Raw genomic sequence first — 7,398 nt, forward strand, 5'->3', positions numbered from 1 at the left:
CTGAAGATGGCTCAATTCGGAGACAAAATGTTCGAACATTCTATGTGGAATTTTGAATAAATCAATTTATCTAAGATTACGCACCAATAACATTGTACTCTCATAGCCCTTCAATCACCATATGTGTTCGATTCATTTTCGAGAGTCCCTAAATCTTTTTTCTTTTATATATATCCGCAAATATCTTGTGTTCGTCATCTCCATAATATCAACGCAGCTGACGCATCTCGCGTATACCCAGCCACAATTACGATTCCGCGCGGTTGGCCCGTTGATTGAACGTGGACTTAATTAGAAGTCGATCTTGTGTGTGTGTGTAAACGCGCGGTCCCGTGGAAATCCGCGTCATTACTACTACATCATCATCATCATCGATGACACAGTGCTGCGGTGATAGCGTTAAAAGGCGTATCTCACGGCGTCTCTATCGCTGTCTAATGATATATACTCGTAGCACGAGCCTTAAAGGCTCGTAAATTAGGACGCGACGAGTTTTCGCGCGTTTCCACTCGCTTACGAGAACGACCCTTATTTATGAGCGCACGCGCGCGCGGAACCGCGAATATAGCATGAAACGCGGCGGCGCTCGAGGGTCATCGTGGTTCATCGGCAGGCAGGATACCATCGGCGTGAGGATATTAGCTCGAAAGACGGTTACAGTATGCGCTAATCTCGTGAACTCTGCCGCGCGTGACTCTATATCTCACGGTTACGTCACATTAATTGCTTTTTGTCTCGCGGACGTCAAACAAGAATCTTAATTTAATCCTTCCGCACGAAGAAACGCTCCCAATGCATTCTGCTTAACGATTGGCACGAGATATCTCAAGATATCGGATCGCAAGGTAAATTGCGCAAGGACGCGAGAATGTTGATACGTGCCATGCCAGCGTACGGCTACGCTGGACAAATGGGCCGAATCGAATTTAGCTTCTGGATTCGTTCGCCGTGAAAATTCGAGGCGGCCAGCTCGAGAGGATACCCACTATAAGGAACTCGCAAACGTATACGAGGTCTATCGCGTCGTAAACGCCAGAGAGCGAGAATACACGTGCAATGCGGGGAGGAAGAACCAGAGCGGGTGGTTGAACCGATCGTATATCAAAGTGTAATAGAGAATTGCCCCGGTAGTACCGGAATAATTCTAGGAACTCCTAGACGGCCCGTTATGCTATAATTACGGTGCGGTAAAAGAGTAACATTCATATCTCATCGTAATGTAAGGCGTGAAAAATTCGCCACGATCGCGCGCGGCGGGAAATAAATTTTACATGTACGAATCAACGCGACGGCTACCGGATTGATCCGGACCTGTTTTCTGCGTCCATATGTAAATGAAGGTAAATAAATGATTATCTTGTCAGAGATGGGTTCTCGCTGTATACTTTGGTAAAATAAATCTTCCACGGACGTTTCATAAACGAAATATAATTACCGCTAATCATACCATTTTGCGTTACGTCTATACTGGAGCGGCTGTGTAATAATGGACATGTCAAGATTATCGAGACGCCAGCGTACGTAACGATATAATTTAATAGTAATCATTAAATTTGTGTTATTTACGATTTGTTTATAAGATTGTAATGTAATTGTACATTGACGGTTGAATTTTATTTCTGTGGAAAAAAATAGATCTTTGTTCGGATTATATTAAGTAGCGTTAAAAAAAACAAGACGTAAAAGATGCGAGATGTTCGGCGCATTAATTTTCGTATAAACGAGAGAACATTGAAATTGAGAGACTTCGATCTTGGTGGAACATAACGAAATTTCGCACGAGCGCGAGCGTTTCCGTGACGAGAGAAGAAGGGAGAAAGAGAGAGAGAGGGGACGAAGAGCCCGTATCCACCTGAGCATCGCATCGGAACGCGATCTGTCGAGTTATCAGTCTTATCGATCGGTCCCGGCCAGTCCCGGCCGGCGTAACGACGAATTTCCGTCGAAGCGAGAGCGAGCGGGTAGATTAAGGTAAGCACGTGGGGAGAGAGGGTACGGGAGAGGAGCAGAATGGGGAAGATGATTGGCCGAGAGTGAGAAGAGAGGCGCGGATCCTATCGGAAAGTAATTACCGGGCCGGTCGTGCGGTCGTAATTAATCAAATTCCGCGTAGGGATGACGCGACGAAAACGAATCGGCCCCGCGGCCAGAGGAATCCATTAGTGAAACACGCGTGTCTCGCGTGTATTATCGTCGACCGGCGCGCACACGGAAGAGGGTGCGAGCTGCGAGCGTGCGAGCGTGCACGCACAAGGATCCGCTCGCACTCCCTCGGCATTCTCGCGCTCGCTCGGCGTTAGCTTCCACTTGACGCGTAGGATCCTCCGATCTTGCACCTTATCCGACTAATTGTGCGAGCCTCTCTCTCTCTCTCTCTCTCTCTCTCTCTCTCTCTCTCTCTCTCTCTCTCTCTTTCTCTCTCTCTCTCTCTCTCTCTCTCTCTCTCTCTCTCTCTCTCTCTCTCTCTCTCTCTCTCTCTCTCTCTCTCTCTCTCTCTCTCTCTCTCTCTCTCTCTCTCTCTCTCTCTCTCTCTCTCTTCCTCCTCTCGTCCGTGGCAGCGGAGAACCGTGACGGATCGACGGGTCAATCGAGGTCGTCACTCGACGCATCTCGCCGCGCTTCTTCTTACCGCTTATCTCCGATTACACCGTCGCGGAGCCATTGGTTTTCCGCGCGGGGCCGCGCGCGAGAGATGGGAGTGCGGAACGGATTAAGTGTAACTCGGAAGAAGCCGCTCTCGATCCTGAAAAGACCGGGTTAACTGACCCTGAGTTGAACGATTCGCGCCGTTCCTTACGGACTATAGTGCTATAACACTCAAGGTGGCCGTAAGTAGCGTGCCCTGGCTAACAACTAATCGCTACTTGACGAATATTGGACTCTTTCGTGATAAATTTATGAACAAAACCGTTCTACGTTTATATACCTCACACTTGTGTTTTCACGTTTTTTTTTATATCTCTTATCTAATAAGATATGTATAATAAACATTAACGTTCATTTCATCGACTGCAATTGGCAAATAATCATCGTGACGATTCGATCATTGGTTTTGGTCATCCGATTGATCGTCAAGACGTTGAGGATATGTATTAAAATTTTCACAGATTGTTCTATTATTCCGTCTTAGTATCTCTATAAAATTTGAGCACAATTCTCTTATTGGTTTAAAAGTTATTTGATTTTTTTATTTACATTAATTTTTATCATATCTCGGGATTGGCTGCACCAATCTTATTCGGACTAATCGCAATCGAAAGCCTGTATCGACATTGTATTTAAAAAATGTCGTTAGATTTTTATTACGGCTTTAGTTTCTGAGATATTTTAATAAAAAGTTTGTCGACGTATAAAATTTCTTCTTATTCTTATAATTTAATGAAGAAATAGCATTACGAATTAAATCAAAATTTGTACATATGCTAATGAAATTATGATAAATATTCGTACACAAGTTCATTTGGATCCACTTACTCGTTTAAAAGTTATTTACCTAAAACTGTAGCAAAATGTGGTCAGTACGCTGTATAACCCATTTTAGTCTGAGACTTGGCAACATCGCAGTGAGGCAGTACAGATCGATGTATTGAAAGTGTAAACACTTCGAGTCAATATCGAATTTTTATCGAAATTTTTTACGATATTCAACATTTTTCGGCATTTTGATTATTATTTGTAATAAACAAATAACGTATCTCTATCAATTTTAAAGATATCTCGAATCCGCTTGCGCCATGTTTTTTAGAATCGTTTGTAGTTGTCTGACAAGTTTGTAGTTGTCTAACAGAGTTTATGAACAGAACTCTTCGGAAAACGTTCGGATACATGAAGAAGTACACGAAAAATATTTTGACGTGAGATATCTCAATTTAAAAGGTAAGAGTAATTTTTTAAATATTTGTTTTTTTATGGATAAAACTACAAACGATATTATTGTTACTACAAACAACTACAAAGGATTCTAAAACACATAGTGCAAGCAGATTCGAGATATCTTTGAAATTGAGAAAGATACGTTATTTGTATATTGCAAATACATTGTAACTTTTAAATTATTCAACTACAAACGAAATTATTGTTACTACAAACAACTACAAACGATTCTAAAACACATGGCGCGAACGAATTTCAAATATCTCAATTTTGAGTAAGTGATTTTTAAAATTGTTCGTTATTTCCAAATGAATAAAACTACAAACGAAATTATTGTTACTACAAACAACTACAAACGATTCTAAAACACATGGCGCGAGCAAATTTCAAATATCTCAATTTTTAGTAAAAATGATTTTTTAAATTTTTTGTTATTTCCAAATGGATAAAACTACAAACAATATTATTGTTACTACAAACAACTACAAACGATTCTAAAACACAATAAATACATTGCGCGAGCGAATTTCAAATATCTCAATTTTGAGCGTGATTTTTAAAAATTTTTGTTTTTGCAAAATCGATAAAACTACAAACGAAATTATTGTTACTACAAACAACTACAAAGAAAATGCTACAATTTCCCTTTTTTTTAAATTCATTTTGTTAAAGTCGGGTGCCAACTTCACAGAAGTCAGCCTACGCCGCTGGCTGCTTGCTGGCCGAGTCTCACCGTCTCACCGCGCGAACGTAAACAAAGCGAACGCGTGTTTACATAACAGGCTGTATACGCGTCGCAAAGAAGAAATCGATGATCCGTTACCGAAAAATGGTTGAGGCAAACAATCACGACCGAGTACTTACGACATGAATCATTCGAGCGTAACAAGTTTTCCTTTGATATTATACCGAAAAGAAATAGAACGTATCGTCTATGTACATACACGCAGCACCAACCGTTCTCGTTTCCGTTCTTTGCTTGGTCTAGCTTTCACACAATATCGAATTTTAATATACATATATTGAGTTCTGATTTTTAGAGATTTCCGAGTATTTTCGATGAACACGATGGTGGAAAACAATAACTCAAATGTAATCTTATATGGCTTAGCACGCAGAGTACTTGTTTAACGCAAAGAGCATTCTCTGATGTACGTCGCGAGTAGAAGTAATCTATCAATATACAGCCACCGCTTCCTCTCAAGTAAGTCATAAAATAAATTTTCTCCGATAACCAGTCAATTCTTATATAGCAATACGACGATAAACAAGCTCGCAACATTTTCGCTAACGACAAGAGAAAGTAGAAAAGGGGAAAAAATGATTTTAAGTATACGATCGCGACACGCGTTTAATAATATCGCGATTAAGACTATCAATTGAAAGTGGTATTTTGACACGTTACTCTTCGGCCACGTTACACCGGCCATTAATATGCAGGCGAAGTGCCGCGCGTATGTAAAATTGTCTAATGGCATTCTGCATCGGAGAAATTCTCAAGTGCTTCGTTAACTGCTCCACATGCATAACCGTCTATTCTATCGATAGGATAATCAACCCGCGCGCACAGCGCGTACACGACCACCTACACGACTTTCCTGCAGCCGATCGGAAAGCGGTTTTCCCTCTGAGCGTTGCAGCCGGTCGCGTTGGTCGCGCGGGATGCGGGATGAGATGATGCGTGCGACGGAATGCGCCCCAGAGCTCAATCGTGCGGCGGAGAAAATGCCCGGGACGTGGGATCGTCGATGATCGATCGTGAAATTAAGTGTAAAGCCAAGCTCACGAAATCCGATCTCGCGTGCGGCCTTCGGACATTCCGTGCGATCGAACAACGACCGATCCGCAACGAATTTTCCTCGATTATTTCGTAATCGAGGTAATAAAAAAAAACAAATATATAGTCTGAATAAATTAAAGAAGGCAGATTGAAAGAAATATTACAAAAAACTGCCTCGTGAAAACTTATTTGGTCATTAACATTACAAATAAGTTCCCTTAAAGTTAATGCTTTGATTTTGAGAGATTTCACGTTTTCTTTTTCAACGACAACGTACGAAATGTATATTCCTATTCATTCTGATGAGATATAAACTTTCGCGAATGGCGAAACTAATTTCCACGGAATCGTGGCCGTTCCGTTTAGGGCAAACGCGTCTGTCACGCGCGTGATGCACGTGCGAACGAGGTCTATACTCTCGGCTTAGCCCGCCGCGCCGCTTGTTGCACTTTCCCGGTCGTATATACCAAGTGCATTGGAAAGTGCGGCTCACACGCAGTTTCCCGTCCCTCTTCTCTCGCTCCTTCGTCGACCGCCTCTACTCGATCCTTATACCCCGCGATCTGCCTACCGAGCGCTTTCTCTCTTCGACGCCTCGATGCATATACACACGCACTTACAGATCGACCTCTCTTCCGTGGCCCTCCCCCCCTTGCCCTCCTGCCTCTCTTGGTTTCGTTAAACTCGGAGGAAACGCTCGGATGCAGCCGCGGGCTCTTCGGCACGGAGTGATCGAGAGTGACCGACTTCGATCGGGATACGAGACACGGCCCCGATTTTAACGTTTTAACGCCCTCGGCTCTCCGACAGAGATCCGAAGAGTTTCTTAATCGCCCTTCATCCTCGTATCTTTGTTATAACTTAATTGAGCCGCTCGTCCGAGAAAGAGAGCGAGAAAGGCAGCACGGAAAATGAGAAATATGTTAATTATACGCGGTTCTATCATTCGTTGCCTTTAATTTTTAAAGCCGACCACAAGCTATTCGTGAGAAATTTCAATTTCTCATGAAAGAGAAACGCACATCTGTTTTACGGCAAAAAAAAATTATTGAATGCGCAAAACGTCGGTAAAATTATACTTTACATGCGGGATTATGATAAGCGTTATCGCAATAGCGATGATTAAGCTTCCAAAGGACTTTATAAATATTTAAAGGCAATCGTGCACTATTGACGAATGAAGCATCTTGCAATGTCAGTCAAATACAAATAGTGAGAAATTACTGAAATTAGTTTCTTTGCATCCCTAATAGCACTTAACAATATTATTCTGAAAGTCATAGAAATTGATTTATGCGCTGTTGATCGTTTACCGAAAAAATATTCTAAATCATTAATCATCTTCTCTCTTTTTTCTATCTAAATAAACTTTTGAAAAAATACGTGTTGAGCTTTGAACAAAACTTCTTCCAGGATTTCGTGAATCGTCCGTAAGCCATTGTAAAATGACTTATTGCATTGAAAAAAAAATCTGGCTTGTTCATTTTCAACCAGAAAATACTGGTTAGATCTACCAGAATCTGGTTGTCTGGTTGCATTAATTGGAAGAATCTGGTTCGTTCATTTTCCACCAGACGTCCAATTAATTCAATCAGATTTTTTTCCAGTGTGGGTGCGCTTGCAATCCCGGTAATGACGACACGACGGGAAGGAGGAGTGTATCGCACGATCGCGTAGAGAACGTAGGAATTTTTCTCGGTTTGTCCCGGTCGTGCGTGTGTGTCTGGCCGAGAGCTCGCCAAAGA

At 42.0% G+C, this 7,398-nt stretch overlaps 1 long non-coding RNA gene across 1 annotated transcript; it reads left to right on the top strand.

Annotated features, from left to right (window-relative positions):
* Positions 1–2,685: 2,685 nt before the first annotated feature.
* Positions 2,686–6,665, top strand: LOC143901171 (uncharacterized). The gene is made up of 3 exons (XR_013258010.1): positions 2,686–2,828; positions 4,546–5,077; positions 5,422–6,665. It is a non-coding gene; the product is annotated as an uncharacterized LOC143901171 (long non-coding RNA).
* The last annotated feature ends 733 nt before the right edge of the window (positions 6,666–7,398 follow it).

Source organism: Temnothorax americanus, unplaced genomic scaffold (assembly GCF_048541705.1).
Source record: "Temnothorax americanus isolate GAGA-0224 unplaced genomic scaffold, ASM4854170v1 Scaffold32, whole genome shotgun sequence".
Classification (NCBI taxonomy): domain Eukaryota; kingdom Metazoa; phylum Arthropoda; class Insecta; order Hymenoptera; family Formicidae; genus Temnothorax; species Temnothorax americanus.